At 35.9% G+C, this 16,723-nt stretch overlaps 1 protein-coding gene and 1 pseudogene across 3 annotated transcripts in view; one reads left to right on the forward strand and one right to left on the reverse strand.

Annotated features, from left to right (window-relative positions):
- BBS9 (Bardet-Biedl syndrome 9) overlaps nt 1–16,723 on the forward strand; it is a 464,828-nt gene that overhangs the window by 30,446 nt on the left and 417,659 nt on the right. The gene's annotated exons all lie outside the window — the stretch shown is intronic.
- LOC118528335 (gamma-aminobutyric acid receptor-associated protein-like 2 pseudogene) lies at nt 9,026–9,668 on the reverse strand (annotated as a pseudogene).

The raw sequence follows: 16,723 nt of genomic DNA on the forward strand, positions 1-16,723 counted from the left end.
TGAAAACTTCCCTAGACTTATCTGAATTAAAAAAGGAAACTTAACATTTGTTGTCTTCTATCTTCCTCTGTGTTTAGGATGCCTTCTTGTGGAATTATTTAGTTGTATAATCATGTCAGTAGTCCTCAAGAAAGGAATTAAGCAAGAAAACCTGGCCCCATTTTAAACAAATGTGTTTATAAGGAGCGGGAAGGCAGAGTGAATTTATTTTGCATGTGCACCAGAATAAACTACCACTAGATGGCAGTACTCTACAGCCTTGGATTTTAGTTGGTTCTGCCTTTAAGGTATGTTAAGAAATCACCAGTGGAGGAATTTTGAGCCTAAATAATACTTTCCCTTTTACTAAAAATAAATGTAACTTCTTCATGTTGCAGAAAAGTAATGGAGTGGTTTAAAATAAATTTAATTATAATAGGTAACGTCTCAGAATATAATGTAAAAATGCTTTCTAGCTGTGCTTCTCAAACTTTAAGTTGCATTTGAATCACAATGGGATCTTGATAAAAATACAGGTTCTAACTCTGTAAGTCCAGAAATGGACCTGAGTTTGAATTTCTGATACTCTTCTCAGTGATGCCAGGTCTCAGAGATCTAGAGGTATGTTGCTGTCCTCCATCTACCTAGTACTCTTTTGTACTAGGCACTGCTCTAAATGCTTTACGGGTTGAGTAACTTAAGATATACTAAGCAAATGGTAGAGAAAGGATTCTAACTCAGACTCTGCTTCCAGAATCTTGTGATGTTAACCATACTAAAATGCTTCCTTGTCTGGGCTGTGAGTAAATTAACCTTCTTCCTAATTCAGAAAAAACTTTCTTATCAGAAAGAGGTGTATCTTGGTTTGGCTGAAGTTAGTGCATAACTTTGATTCTTTGTAGATTATGGACAACATGTTAAGTAACTTCTGGGTCAGATACTTGCTTTTTCCAATTTGATTTTTTTAGTTCGTGCTTTGGTTTCTAAGAAAAATCTTCCCCCAGGCTCCCAATAATCAAAGAGGTTATATATGGGAGGGTAATATATGATTTGAAATTAGTGAAAGAGTGATTACTGTTTTTTTAACCTTTTCTTTGTTTGCTTGTTCATTAAGAAAATATTTCAAAAACACCTTTTATACATTTGCAAAAACTCAAAGGTACATTCCTTTGATGCGGTAGGGTTGGCTTTATGTCAAGCTACATGTAATGTCTATTAATGAGAAAAAGTGGTAAGGAAATAGGAAATCTAGTTTTGTGAACTAGTTGAAGCATATTTGCTTAATATCTTCCATTATTCAGACTACTACCTACAATTGCAGAATTTAAGTTAAAATTCTTTACGTATTATACTTTTTAGGGAGAAATGACTGATATTAATGGCTGTATTGGGCTTTTTTAAACAAAAGGAGTGTGGGAGATGTGTTTGGAGTTAAAAAATGTTTGTAGTTTCTCTAATATATGCTTTTTTTAAAGAACATGTGACTGGGTTTTTATAAAAATGGTAGTTTATCTTTGCCTTTTACACTATTGACAAATTAATGCTTGCAAAATTTAGTGAATGGCATAAACATGGACAATCAAATTATAGTTTGGGAAGATACTAAATCAGTTTTGAAAAGGTAGATTTGAATTGATTTAAAAATACGTTATTAAAATTGATGGAATTTATTTGGTAATTTGAACTCTACTTGTTTTTGAAAAAAAGAACAAAGATATCTCTGCCAGATTTTCCTCTGCTTTTGTTTCATTGTGTCACTACAATAGTGGTGGTTGATATGGCACTTTACCTAGTTAAGATAAGCTTGCCAATTCAGAATTGTATTTCGAAAAGGACAGCATTAATATGGACTGACAGAAAATATGACTGTACAGTGAAGGAAGAATGCTAATGTTTTAAGGTCAACAACTGCAAATACTTAGCTTGGTAAAGTAAGGTACTTTAGTGTATGTAATTTTTCTTGCTACCATCAAGATGATTGAGCTTAAACTTCCTTTACTTATAATATGGCTTTAGAGACCCTATAGTTACATCCTCAGTTATCACAAATTTGTCCTGTAAGGCCGGGACAAGTTGACAAACCTTATAATGTATGTGGCTCTTTCAAGTGTGCGAAAGGGACATTGGGAAGAAATAGTTGATTTGTTGGAGATGTATGGGAACTTTCAGGGACTAGAACAAGTCTGGTGTTAGTTCTCCCTTGCATCATCTCTCTTCATCCATCCATGCATCCATCCATCCATCCATTCATCCATCCATCCATCCATCTACTGCACATTTACTGAGAGTCTTCTGAGTACCCAGGCACTCTACTAGTTTCTAGGAGTAGAAAGATGAATAAAAGATAATTTATGTTGTCAGACAGCTTGCAACCTAGAGGGCAATAAAGACTAAGAATTATGATATAATGAGGTAGATTGTAATAGAAATAGATATGTGCAAAATTATACTGGAGCCTCGAGGATGGAGCAGCTTCCTCAGGCTGAATAAATTGTGTGCGTGTGTGTGTGTGTGTGTGTGTGGTTGTGTATGGGGAGGATAGTACATAAAGGTGGGGAAATGTACTGTTACCTCTTTTATTTCAACTCTTCATTTTTATCCACTTTAATCTGGAGGTCACTAACCCCAGTTTCCTATAAATGAACAATTTTATAGTCTTCAGTATAAAGCTTTCATTGCACATAGGCTGAGCTATTCAAATTCTCTCTGGGATGGTTTGTTCCTCTTGAGAAGATTATTTTTCAGACTTTGGCAGCACTTAAGAAAAATTATTTTGCTTTAAAAAACCTTGGCATTTTAGGCTACTAAATGGACTTTCTTACCTATAGTTTAAAGCCTTTAGTAAGGCAAAATTTTCTTTCGATACCAGCTGATCTTAATGGAGAAGGATATCGTACTCTAGAGACTGATAGAGTACTATGACTATATTTGTTAAGAATGACAAATTGAGGAGTAGGGATAGGAGATGAAAGAACACAAGAGATTAAAAGATAAATGGAGAGACAGAGCATGTCATGGAAGAGGGTTTCAAGAGGTATGAAAGGAGTCAGGAGAGTCAGAGGTTAAGCAGCTGGAGTATTAAAAAGAAAATATTGGAGTTAGCCATTTAGAGGTCACTGGTGATCTTAGGGAGAGCAACTTTAACAGAATGATAGGAGCACTGGTCCAGTTGCCCCAGAATGAGGAATTCATAGGGAAGAAATGGAAATCACAAAGGAAAGCTGTTCTGTGAAGAGGTTTGACTGTGAAGAGTAAGAGAAAGGTAAGGCCATAGCTGGAGGGGAAACGGTTTTGTAAGAAGGGAGAAGTCTTTGAGGCGGTAGGATGAATTCTTAATCTGATGAATATTATGTCTTCCATAATATTTTGTTGAAAAAATTAACTTGGATATATTTTTATTTGAACAATTATGCTGTTTGGATTATGATGGACCAGTTCCTTAAAATTTTCTTTCTTATCACGTAATTTGTGCTTTATAGTCATGTTGAATTATTGCCTTCTCTTCATAATAAATTTGTGGTTTATGGGAAAAAAGGTTCTTTAATACTTAAGTAGAGATTATCAGCACCATCTGATTCTTTCTTCAATTTTTAGCCTTCTCTGACATTTCTTGCTTTTTTACTCTAATCCACCCATCCTTCCTTCCTTCCTCCTTTCCTTCCTTCCTCTCTTCTCTCTCTCGTCTCTTTCTTTCATCTATGTATCTATGTATGTGTGTATCTGTCTATCTATCTATATAATTTTACTGTGGTAAGAACAATTAACATGAGATTTGCCCTCTTAACAGATTTTTAAATTGGGGTACAGTTGACATGCAACATTATGTTAGTTTCATATGTATAATATAATGATTTGATATTTGTATCTCTTAACAGATTTTAAAGTGTACGATATAATATTATCTGTAAGCTGCTCTAATTTTTAAAATTAGTTTTCTTGATTATTAATTTTTGTTTTTCATGGGGATATTTATATTTTGAGCTTACCAGGTAATAGACAACTCCAGACTTAAAGAAATGTTACCATTAAAAACCAATACCTCTCAATTTCTGTATGTAACTGTGGTGAGTTTGAGGATTTTGGAGTTGATCAAAGAAAAAAGCATGACTATGAGATGTCAGTAGCCCCCAATGAGCTTTATTTGGGTGATGGCTTGACAGGATTGCATTGAAGGGAAGTCCCTCACTGAAGGAGATTTTCCAGAGACCATGGCAGGGAACCACCACCTAGAGGGGAAGTGGGCAAGGAAACTCCCTGGGGAGAGGGAAATCTGAGTGGGGCATATATGTGTAGGTGATACTGCTCAGACGCAGGATGGTGAGTCCTGGTCTGGAAGCTGTGGAGGGCAACAGTGACTTCTGTAGCCCCAGGATTTGTCTCATCTATGGCTAGTAGATGTTGGGTGCATTTTTGCAGAATATGCAAAGTAGGCACACTATAAATGACTAAAAATATGCTAATCTGGGCTATAATGAAAGAAAATGAAAGTGTAAAAATTTAAGTTTGGCATCTGTGGACTTTGAGTTCACATTCATGGTCAGCCTGCTCTGAGGAACTGAACAACTTGGGGCCAATATATAGGGGCCACCTTTAACTCAGGTATATAACATTAACAGAAGAGGGTGAAATAGCTGCTGGGTGGCCAACACGCTGTAAATGTCCATCTTGCTTTTGACTTCACTTTCTCTCCTAGAACCTTCCTGGGGCGCTGCTTTACAACGGCCAGGAGAGGCAAGCAGTGGTGCTTTGAGTGTGCCATGAGGTGTTTATGTGAACTGGAGGAGGCAGGGGATAAGCAGTTGAAGCGTGTGCTTTGCTCTGGGCTGCATGCAGTCTCATTCTGGCTGTACTGTGGGGTGATAATTGCTCCAAATGTTTGTTCATATTTAGAAATTTGTTGTAATTCAGTTTAATCAAATGCTTTGCAAGGCCATTTGTCATGTTTTTAGTTCTGGGTTTAGTCTGTGTTAAATTTGGTGGCATGTTCCAAATTCTTAATAGATAAATTGAAACTTGAAGTGATATAGGGCATGATTTTACTTCATCTTTTCCTCCTTTAATACTCCCCACACCAAAATGTGTATACTTTTGTTAAAGTAATCATGTTCACAAAGGAATATTTTAAACATGTGGATGTGTAGAAAAGAGGAAATAAATGATTTAGCACCATCTTCCAAATATACCCACCGTTAACATATCGGTGTGCAATAAATAGACTATAGCCTAGAATATTCCAATCTGAGTTAACTCAGAGTAATTTTATATTTCTGGAATTAAGCCATCTCACCATTCAAATGGCACAGTCATTGAAAAAGTATGTTTATTATGTGAAGTCTGGTGCTATACAATATGTATGTAAGTAATGGCAATAAATATGTGAAATAGATATATATTTTAGCAAAGCTTTTACTTAATGTATCTTGAAGTCAGTTGAAGAATTTATTAAATATTGGTCTTCAGTTTGTATCAGTTGAAAACATGGATTTACTAGCAAACAGAAAAAACTCCCATGTTACTTGGGTTTATCTATAAATAGAAAAATAGCATGTTATATGATATTCCTCAATATTTGGTGATGGATATATTTTACCTGTCAATTCTTAAACTCCAAATCAAACTGGCCTTTCCTTTAAAATGGTAAAATATTTCATACAGTGGTTTTAAGCCTGTGCATATTTTATATTATGGGAAAGCCTCCTTGAGGGCTGTGTCCAGTCACAGCTCAGGATGTCTGGTAACTGTCTGCAAGTGGATGGGGAGTACCCTGTATCAGTACTCTGAGACTGATGGGGAGCATGTACAACAGCACTTCTGACAGTCATCAGTGCCTTCTGCTTGTTTTTGCTACTTTGCCGTTTCAGGTTCCCTTTTCAGTCTATATACTTGGACTATCACTTGTAAATGATTTTTGCTCAATGAAATTTGAGATTGCCCTATATGAAATAGTCTCTGAGAGTCATTTTAGGTCTGTTCCTTTTACATCTTGTTCATATTGTATGGATCATCCACTGATTATTTGAGATTTGGTAGATGACACTACAACTGTATCTCACTTGATAACAAATTGTTTCTCAATTATTATAATGTTGTATTTCATGTATGTGTATATATTGCTGGGTTTTGTTTAGTTCTCATTTTGTTTTCGTTTTGCAGCCTTCCATATCACGCTGTCATTGGTGCTTGTTTTGTTTAGTTCATATTCTTGCTAGTTAAAGAGAGGGTCTATGTGAACTCTTCAAGAAGGAGAGGGAGGCCTTTCTGTAAGCTTAGTGAGGGCAGAGACCATGTCTTCTGTTCACCACGTATCTAATGTCTTGCACAGTCCTTGGCACATAGTATTTGTTGGGTGAATGAACCAAAATTGCCATGTGGTTGTGCAGAGCTGATGTTATACACATCAGGCTTTCAAGGTTATTTTTTGGAAACAAATGTTAGCCCAGTGGACTCATTCTAGCCAACTTCTGAGTTTTGTTTTCTTCCTTCACAAACGCATGTTGACCAAGTACATAGTGCATGGGATATAGTAGTTACCATAGTGGTAAATGTGGAGGTGATTACTTGGGCCTCTGGGCTTACCTTTACTCACATTATTTCCCCATATACCAGTGAGGCAGCATTTATGCAAGTCAAGCTTACCAGTAGAAATAATGAGCTTTTTCAATGATTTGGAGTTTTGTTTCTATCTATTATTCATCCTTTTATTATTAATGTTTTTTGCATAAAATGTGATATTCAAAATTACTGAGTACTTGTGATAATATTCACAAGTCAAAATGGTTTTAGTTTTCAAAAATTATTTAAATTCTCTGATATTTAGTATAAAAGACATTTCTTCTCATTAACCCTTTTATCTCTCTTCTTTCTGTGTCTGTGAGAGCTCATTTTCCTTGAACTCTTACAGTTCTTTTATTTTACTTTGATTTTTTTCAACAAATGAAACTTCAAGAAAGTAGAATTTTTATCAAGGAAAGTTGAAAGTTAGAATGTAGGCATAATATGGGCATGGTATGGGTTATAAAGGTCTGACAGCACAGTAGTCCCAAATTTGTGACCGAAGTGGAGAGAAAATGCTATATATAAAAGGTTCAGTATGTTTGGAATATAATTGTCAGTAAAGAAGGTGAACAGATTTTACTAATAATTTATATGAGCATGGTGGAATATTTTTCAAATCATAAAATGACTTCTATAAGCTTGTATGGGATTATATTGTCACATAAATAAAAATTCATGCATTCTTTGGAATAAAAAGCCCGCCAAAGAAAACAGTGAACTGAAGAATAAGTAAGTCATCTTTTGCCTCATCTTGAGGCAACCATCGATAATCAGATCCTCAGCCTTCAAATAACTTCTAATTGTCTAAACTGAGGCTTTTTTCTTGTCTGCTAAGGAGATGTGTTAGTGGCCACATGTGGTTGCTGAGAGGCTGTGCTTCCCAAAGCCGTCTGGATTCTTTGATAGTCATCCAGAGAGTGAACTGATATGCTCAGCTGGGGTGAATGAACAGCCAGAACACAGTCTTGCTTTTCTGTGTGGGGCTATTAGTACTAATAAAAGATTAATGCTATTTTCCTTATAGGGAATCAACAGATAATGTTTTGATAACCCTTGTCTCACCAGTGAACCATATGGCCTTTATTTTCTAACAGATACGGTTGAAATGTTAGAGAATAATGTTAGAAAAGGATCCCTGTGGTGGGCTGGCTCCTGTTCCTTGCCTTGGCATTAAAGGCTAGGTATTTTATAATATTGGAGAACTTCCCTCATTTGTTTTTAAGATCCTTTATGGATCCATAGTGAGAAGTCGGAAGATCAAGGGGATAATAGGATTGATTCTCATCCTGTGCTGGGTTTTCTCATATATATGGTATTCATTTATAAAATCTCTGGTCCAAGACCCATAAAACAATGTTACTTTCAAACAGCGTCTTCCTGTATATTATATTGTATAAAATCTTTAGTTCCTGGGGGAAGGTTATAAAGAGGGTTCCCTGTAGTCTGCAAATTCGTTTTTTACGTGATCATTTAAAGTTGTTACTTTTCCTGAAAGGTGAATTCTGATTCCTTCTCTATATATACTATAGAAGTTTGGTGGTTAAATGCCTCTTTGCCTACTGTGGCTAAGAGGAGAAAGGCTAAAAAGAATATTTTAAGTTTCTTGGTGTTGTTTGAAAAAAATAATTTCTTTCATGGTGGCTGAATGCCAAGGCTGGAAAAGTGTTATGGAAATGTCTGTGGTCAGGACTGCCTTTGACGAGAGAAAGGTTAAATATGGTAGTTTTGATAGGACTTGACAGCCATTTTTGACCTATATATATGTTTCATCATGGTTCCTTTCTTAACAGTGGAATAACTAAGCTATTAAATATTTTACTCAATTGAGAAGGAAAATGATTACCATAAACTACTTTATTTAAATGACACTGTGACATAAAATGTTCCAGCAGTTTAAAATATTCATCTACCAAACATATTGCCAAGGGAAATGAACAGTCCTTCCCATCCCCCAGTATTTCTTGAATTAAGTTGATTCAGTAACCCTTTTCCAATCTACATAGAAACTCTTGCTTGCAAATTTAAATTCTAAAACACAGGGTAGAGATATATGTTAATGTTTAATATGAAAAACAAATGTTTGTTGACTACTACCAGGTTAAAGTTATTTTAAGAGTACATTAGTAGTACATGTATATACACACACATGTATATACACACACACAATAACATATACAATAAACTTTAAGTATATTATCGTTTTTTTTGCCTTTATAAGAGGAAGTTTAATTGTTAATTATTTACCTTAATAGTTTCAGAAAGAGGAACAGATTAGCTCAGTCCAACATGATTGGCAGTTGGCAAAATCTAGTGAAACAAGTGTTCTGATTGCTAAGGATTTAATTTGGGTGCTTTTAACACTGAGCCATCTTTAACACTTCAAACATAATCCAGAAGAAATGCATCATCTCCCTCCCTTTCATTATAATACCCTGCCTACATTGCTTTAATATGGAAATATCTTCATTAAATATGATTTTCAGAGGAACAAGTTCCCTGGAGAGTACAGCCATGAGGACAGTGCACAAAAAGGGAAACTCATAACAAAACTCTGTATGTTAATTTACTAATCTAAGGAAACAAAACCTTCTAATATATTAAAAAATAAATCCAGTTACAAGTGCACTAATAGGTCTATGTGTAGAGTCTGGTAACTGAAAATGGCTGGCTATTTACAAGATACGCAAGCAGGAATGGTGCACCTAGCCCGGTGTTGGCCCTCAGAAGCCAAAAGTGTTCTCTCCACTGTAGGCCACATATAAGAATCCATCTTCATCTCTTCCTTCTCCTAAAGCTGTCCCATAGTTAGGCTGGACTGTGGGACTGTTTTACGCTCAAACAGGAAGATTGCCTTTTCAGAAGGAAGCTGGGTCCTTTTCCTGATCCACATGAAGTGAGCCACACTGATGTCAGATGGAACTAGATACTTCTGTTTGTCATTGTCAACAATCTGAGAGCCTGAGACTTTTTCCACAGTCACTGGAACCCGGTCGGGATATTTCGCTCAGGTCTTCGCAGATTCCACGCACCTGTGTTCCAGCAAGTGGTCCTCCTTGAACATCCACTTCATGGCGGTGGCGGGGAAGGGATGCAGCCGGCTCTCGGAGCTGTGGAGCTCAGTGCACCAACCACAACAACAATGGCCTAGATTCTTTTTGATGTACTTTTGGGTGGTTTCCAATTTTTTTACTAATGTGAATAAAACTGCTGTGAACATTCTTATATAATTCTTTATGTGGACAGTAAATATTAAAGTGTTATGTAGGATGATTTAAGAATTATATTGCTAACTTTTTTTTCCAATTTTTTCTCACTATTATAAATTTTAAGATACTCAAGAATATCAAGAATAGAGTTCTAATATTAGTAGGCATGCTTTATGTGGAAGAATAGTATTGTGTGTACTTACCTCTTCAACTTCTAAAGATATAAAATTTGTACCATCAGTATTTCATATAGTACATAATTTAAGTCACTTCTGGCTAATTTAGAATATCAGAAATGATTAAGCTTGGTATATCAGAATGAGGCCCCCATATTATATTAATTTGAACTGTATTTCTGCCTAAGTTAAAAATAAGCAAGGTTTTAATGCCAAATTTCCTTACATTGAAATTTATGAATAAGAAAGCATTTCTAGATTTTTGCTAAAATAAAACAGTATTATTTAATATGGAAACAATAACTGAGAAGTATTCCTAAATCTAATTTGGAAAGTTATATTCATGATTTTAGGGGACTATGAACATAAGTGAGTGGAAAATTAAGATTTCATATGGCTTTTTGCAGCTGGTTAAGTCCTATACAGTTCATTGTCTTAAAGATGAAATTTGTACAAGGTTTTGGAAGGCAGGAATTGTAGATTAAAAGTTCTCGTTTCAAAGGTAGTACAAAATGGTTTTAACAATCTATCATCTTTCATTTACCAAAGGAAATATGTAAAAAGAAAAGGAAAATGTTCAGTGGGAACAAAACATTGAGATGATGAAAAGCTACAGGAAAGAAAAAAGACTTTAGAAAGACTACTAAAATGAAACTAGCTTTTTTTCCTCAACAATCTGTCTGAATTCATTTTGCTTTCATTATATATCTAGCCTAGAGGCAAAGTATGTTGAGTATTACAACAAAGAGGGTGTTATAAGGAGGGCTTTTAAAAAAATAATAAAGTATAACATATGTGTAAACCATGCAACTTTGTAACAGGAAACTTTATAATAAGGGAGGACTGTGCTTAGCTTTTCCACAATTTTGGAAGAATGAGTTTTATTAGGTGTTAGACAAAGAAATTATCAAGTGACTTTTATGCTGTAAGGTTGAAAGATTTGTTATGACCATTTCTAGACTTTAGCAGTGGTTTTAATGTGGGCCCTGATATATTAGAAACAGTGCCTAGTACTATTAATATGTCTACTGTTGCTAGTTCTCTTAAGGAATATGATGTTTAACTTTGGCCTTTCAATGAAAGATTATTCAAAATCCTGTTATTCTGTGGTTTTCTCAGCAGTATTAGGCTGTTCTTGAATTGATCAACACATAATATAATTTGGGAACCCAATCAATGGTTCTTTTATTTTTGAAAGATGGTGACAAATTCTTTTGAAACTTGGGAAATTAGCTCCATCATTCATCCCTTACTCTTTCTTTGCTTCTCCTGCCCAACTTCCTAAAAACCATATTGTTTTGATGTCAGTGTGTAGAATAGATTATCTGTTGGGGAATCAGTATGTATTAATTATATTTGAATAAATGTAAGCTTGACAAATGATATGGGTAAGTAGGCGTTGTGCCTAATAGGTTATTCAGTTAATGAGGACACTAAAATTAGGGACCTCTAACATGCCAGAACCATATTTCTTGTAAATTTTCCCCAGTTTTGAGATTAACTGGCAATAGCTATATTTTTCTGGCTTTTTAAAGCCTAATATGGTAGAGTTTTAGGATTTATATAGTGCTTATTATAGAATAGTTGAGCTCTTTGTATTTATCACACTGCTATTGAAGTGAGCTAGAAGTATAGAAATCAGTCTTCTACCTTTTGGTTTTTCAGTAATCTATCTTTTAAAATATTATATCCCATACTCATTTTCCTGTCTTCTCTCTCCCACTAAAAAATGATTACACACCATGCACATTTACGTACTGTTTTCATTGAAGGTGGGGGAGTTCAATGACACCCCTTAATATCCAGCCCACTGTAGGGATGTTAGAAAATCAGAGATGAAATTTCTAGGCTTAGGTGAGAGATGTTAGAAATATGTTAGCAAGATAGATTATTACATATTTAAAAATAGACTATTTACTTTAAACCTTGCAAGATCACAGAAGCATTCAAAATAACTTTTAACCATGTGCAGTTCATTTGATAAAAATAAAAAGCCAAATAGTACAGACAAACTTATGAAGGCATCATTTCCCCCTCATGGTTAACTCCTTATCTCTAAATAATGTAATTACCCACTATTTTTGAATTCATCATATTTAATTTTTTTCTGTTGATGTACCACAGTGACAAAGTGTTTTGATTAATGACACATTCTTTCTCTTATCCTTCCAGTTATATCACTGTCTCATTTCCATTGCTGCTCATTTCTGCACCTACAAAAAGGATACTCAAACTTCTATTTCTTGTTTTATCAGCTTTCAACTCCTTGATTCCACATTTTGTAAAACGAGCACATTAGTCATTTTATCTTTACCATTATTACTCTCTACCTTAAGTTTCTCAACTTCTGTCAACTCACCTTTATTCTTGCTTTGTCGAGGTTAATAAAATTTACATACTGGTCTGTAGTTGTAGCTAAATCTTCTGTGACTTCTCTGTAGATGATTCTAAAAGTTAATACATACTTTGTTTGAGATATGTAAATATTGTTCAATGTAGTATATACCAGGATCATATTTCCTTTCTTTATGGTTACAATGTCCTGTGCTACTCAAAGGAGAATGTTTCTAGTAGATTCTTTTTAAAAAAAATCATACATTTCTTAAAAAAAAGTCATATATTTCTTTACATAGCCTTATAATTCCTCAAGTTTTCTAGGCTTTCAGTCATACCATTGAATCTGTCAATTCCCTCTAGTTCCTGGGGACCTTCTTGTTATCTGGAGGTATGGGATTTTTTTTTTCTCCCCAATTTTTTTTTTACTTTTTGAATTATCACATTTTGTTCTGGAGTAATTTTTATTTCATTCTTTTGTTTTTCTTGGGCTTTTCTTCTTTCTGGCCTTCCTCAAGTGTTTGGTTGTCAGTTTTTTGTTTTGTTTTGTTTTGTTTTGTTTTTTGAGGATCAATCAATAGATTAAGTACTGTGAAAATGGGTTGGCTTTTGACCAGCCAGCCTAGCTTTAAAGTGAGTGGTTGGGGATCTAGTTTAAAATAGGGACCTCCAAATGTCAGAATGAGGAGAGGAGGCCTATACATTCACAGGAACTAGCACCAGTATTAATCACTGTAGTTCTTCCCAGACAGGCCAATATTTCTTTAAAGAATAAAACCCTTCTCTCTCTCTCTCTCTGTTTTGTTTTGAGGGTGAGGGGCAATAAATACCTGCTTGTTGAATATATATGGCAAGTGGGAAGAGGGAAAGGAAAGAGGGCAGTTGGCTAGCTGGCTGTTCTTGGCTATCTATATATCTAATCTTTCTTTCAAAACATTTTTATTGATATATAAGTCACTTATACAATTCACCTATTTAAAGCACACAATTTAATGATTTTTATTATACTCACGGAGTTGTGCGGCCATGACCACATCAATTTTAGAACATTTTTCCACTCCAAAATAAACCTCTTACCATTAAAATGGTTCTAAGACTGAATTTTCAATGTGTGGAACAAGGATGGGGGTGGGGTTCCCATGCAGTTCCAAATAATTCTCCAGACACCAGCTTGGTGTTCTATAATTCGATTCAATTCTGACACTATCCATCTGGAGATAGCATCAGATCCCACAGGTTAAAGGGTCAGTTCTACAGGATTGCTCCCCACCCCCACTGCACCCAACCATTTCCCCATTTCAGATGCCAGTTTTAAGCCCATGTTGTTACCTGTGCTTCCGACCCACCAGATACAGATTGGAAGTTCCCACGACCCCCTCCTTAGACTTCAGACAGCAGTCCCAAGCCTAGGTTGTTAATGTGTACTTCTGATGGACCAGCTATAAATCAGAGGTTCCCATGACTTCCTCCTTAGGTTCAATTAATTTGTTAGAGCTGTTCACAGAACTCAGACAACTTACCAGATTACTGGGTTTTTTTGTTTTTGTTTTTTAGTAAGAGATATAACTCCAGAACAGCCAGATGGAAGAGTTGCATAGGGCAAGGTATGGGGAAAGGAACTTCCATGTCCTGTTTAGGTATGCCACTCTCCCCAAATTTTCATGTGTTCACCAACTCAGAAGCTCTCTAAACCCTGTCCTTTGGGTTTTTATGGAGGCTTCATTACCTAGGCATGATTGATTAAATCACAGGCCGTTGGCTATCTGTTCAATCTCCTGCCCCCCTCCCCTCCCTAGAGGTTGGGGTGGTAGGATTGAAAGTTCCAGCCCTCTAATCATATGGTTGGTTCTCCTGGCAACAGTCCCTATCCTTAGGTGAGGTCCAAAAGTCACCTCATTAACATAATAAAAGACACCTTCATGGCTTCCAACACTTAGGAAATTGAGAAAACCCTTGGACATTTCACATAAATGGAATCATACAATATAAAGTCTTTTGTGATGTCTTTCTTTCACTTAGTATAGTGTTTTCTTTCTTTTTTTTAAAGATTTTATTTATTTATTTGAGAGAGAGAGAGCTTTAAGATTTTATTTATTCATTTGAGAGAGAGAGCAAGCGAGAGCATGAGTGGGGGGGGGGCGGAGCAGCAGAAGGACAGGGAGAAACAGACTCCCTACAGAGCAAGGGACCATGGGGCTCAATCCCAGGACCCTGAGATCATGACCTGAGCCGAAGGCAGACACTTAAACAACTGAGCCACCCAAGTGCCCTTTAGTATAATGTTTTCAAGGTTTATCTGTACTGTAGTATGTCAGTATTTCATTCATTTTTAATGTAGAATAGTATTCTGTTGTATGAATATACCACATTATATTTATCTATTCATCAACTGATGGACATTTAAACACTTGATCTTAGCCAAAAGGCCAAAAAGCCATATTTGATGGGTATTTAGATTTTCTACTTTATGGCTATTGTGAATAATGCTGTTACAAACATTCATATACAAATTTTCATCTCTCTTGGATATATATCTAGGAATAGAATAGCTGTAATTCTATGCTTAACCTTTTGAGGAACCACCAAACATTTTTCTGAAGTTGTTAACTTATTTTCATTCCTACCATTGATGCACTAGGGGTCCACCCAAGGATGAGGTTCTCCACATTCCTGTCAGCACTTGTTATTATCCATCTCTTTGATTATAGCAACCCTAGTGAGTGTGTGGTGGTATCTCATTGTGGTTATGATTTGCATTTCTCCGAACTGTGTCCGTGGGGTGAGGGGCCAGGGCTTGTCAATTGGTGGGCTTCTCTTGAGGACAGTTAGGGGACTACCTAGCTGTTTTCCTGGGGACTCAAATATCTGTAGGTGTAGGTCTTTTCTCCTGAGGTGGTCTTCTTTCTCTAGGGGTTTCTTTAACTTCTTTCTGGGGATCATGAGCCTAGTTCCATGGTTGGAGAAGGGAATTAGAGGATTGACTATCCAGGATATAGACTTTTTCTTCAACCATGTATTTTCAGTTACTTGCCCCATTCCCATGCTATTCTCTGTGTGTCCCTTTAATCTGGAGTCCCTTGTTTCGTTTAACTTCTCCAGAGATTATATTTCCTGGTTTCTATGAAGGTCTGTGTATCTGTTACTTACATAGATGTTTAAATAACTCTCTTGTCTTCAGATCCCATCTTACCTCACTTTCTCTGATACCTGGTGCTTTTACTTCCTGAGTCTTTTTGGAATTTTATGGGGTAAATAAATACATTCTTCAGGCATTTAGATTTGACCTTGCTGTGTCCTTTTGTATTGTTTACCTCTTCTCTGTTCACTTCTCATCTTCATAGATTGTGGTTAGGCTTACCACAGGTCTTTTGATTTCTTTGAAGGAGTTTATGTCTGTTTATTTTACTCCTTTTTGTGTGGGGTGGTTTTTTTGAGAGGAGAAGAGGACATAAGAGTTTTTAATTAACAATCTTGAAATAGGAAGTCATACTAACTCTTTTGATATAATGCGTCAGAGTCACTAGTCAGGTAAAGAAAATGTGAGTGGCTGTCTCCACAGGCTCTTAATTTCTGCCCTGAGTGAAATCATAATAAAGGGGGTCAGAATGCTTGCCAGGTCATGATTACAGAAGCTTGGCTGTAAGTCATGGGCAAAAAGCTTGGTTGTCTGCCCCTACAGTTGAGTGAGTGGTTTCACCTCTGGGACCCAGTGAATGTTCAGACGGTTGAGTAATCCCACCTCAGGCACAGGGTTGGCAGCAAGGCCAGTAATATCTGAGTACTTGGCATGATAATTAATGGGGAATAGATGGGGAGTGTAAACATTTGACAGGATTTTGTCTCTTAGTTTCTTACAGTTTCATTTTCATTGCTATCAATAGGATTGGTTTTGCTCAGAGAATGGGGGTATTCTTAATTTTGGCAGATGCAAGGATTACTTTCATTCTAATATGGTTTCTCTAGGGAAAGGAGATGAACACTATGTTAGTCCGTGATCTACTGTAAGAGCTTTTTTTAAACCAGTTTATTTTTACTAATTTTTAAATTTTTTACTTAAAAAGTTGAAGTATGGTTGATATACAATGTTACATTAGTTTCAGGTGTACAACATAGTGATTCAACAACACTATAATTATGCTCTGCTCACCACAAGTGTAGCTCCCATCTGTCACCATACTTTGCTATTACAACTGTATTTTCTATGCTGTACTTCATCTCCATGACTTACTCAATTCATAACTGGAATGAGCCCATCAGTAAGGTCAGAAGATGACGGGCAAGGTCTTGGTTAAGTTCTTAGCTCTTTGGTAGGTTGTGGGGATTGAGTTAGTTCTATTTGGATCACATAGAATTTGGGAACAGATGCTGGCTGACAAAAATCACATGTTTGCTGTGCAGAGAAAAGACAAAACTCTAGCATAGTGGTTCTCAAACTTCAGTGTCCACTAGAATCACCCGGAAGGCTTATTGAAA

This window comes from Halichoerus grypus, chromosome 12, assembly GCF_964656455.1.
Source record: "Halichoerus grypus chromosome 12, mHalGry1.hap1.1, whole genome shotgun sequence".
NCBI lineage: Eukaryota > Metazoa > Chordata > Mammalia > Carnivora > Phocidae > Halichoerus > Halichoerus grypus.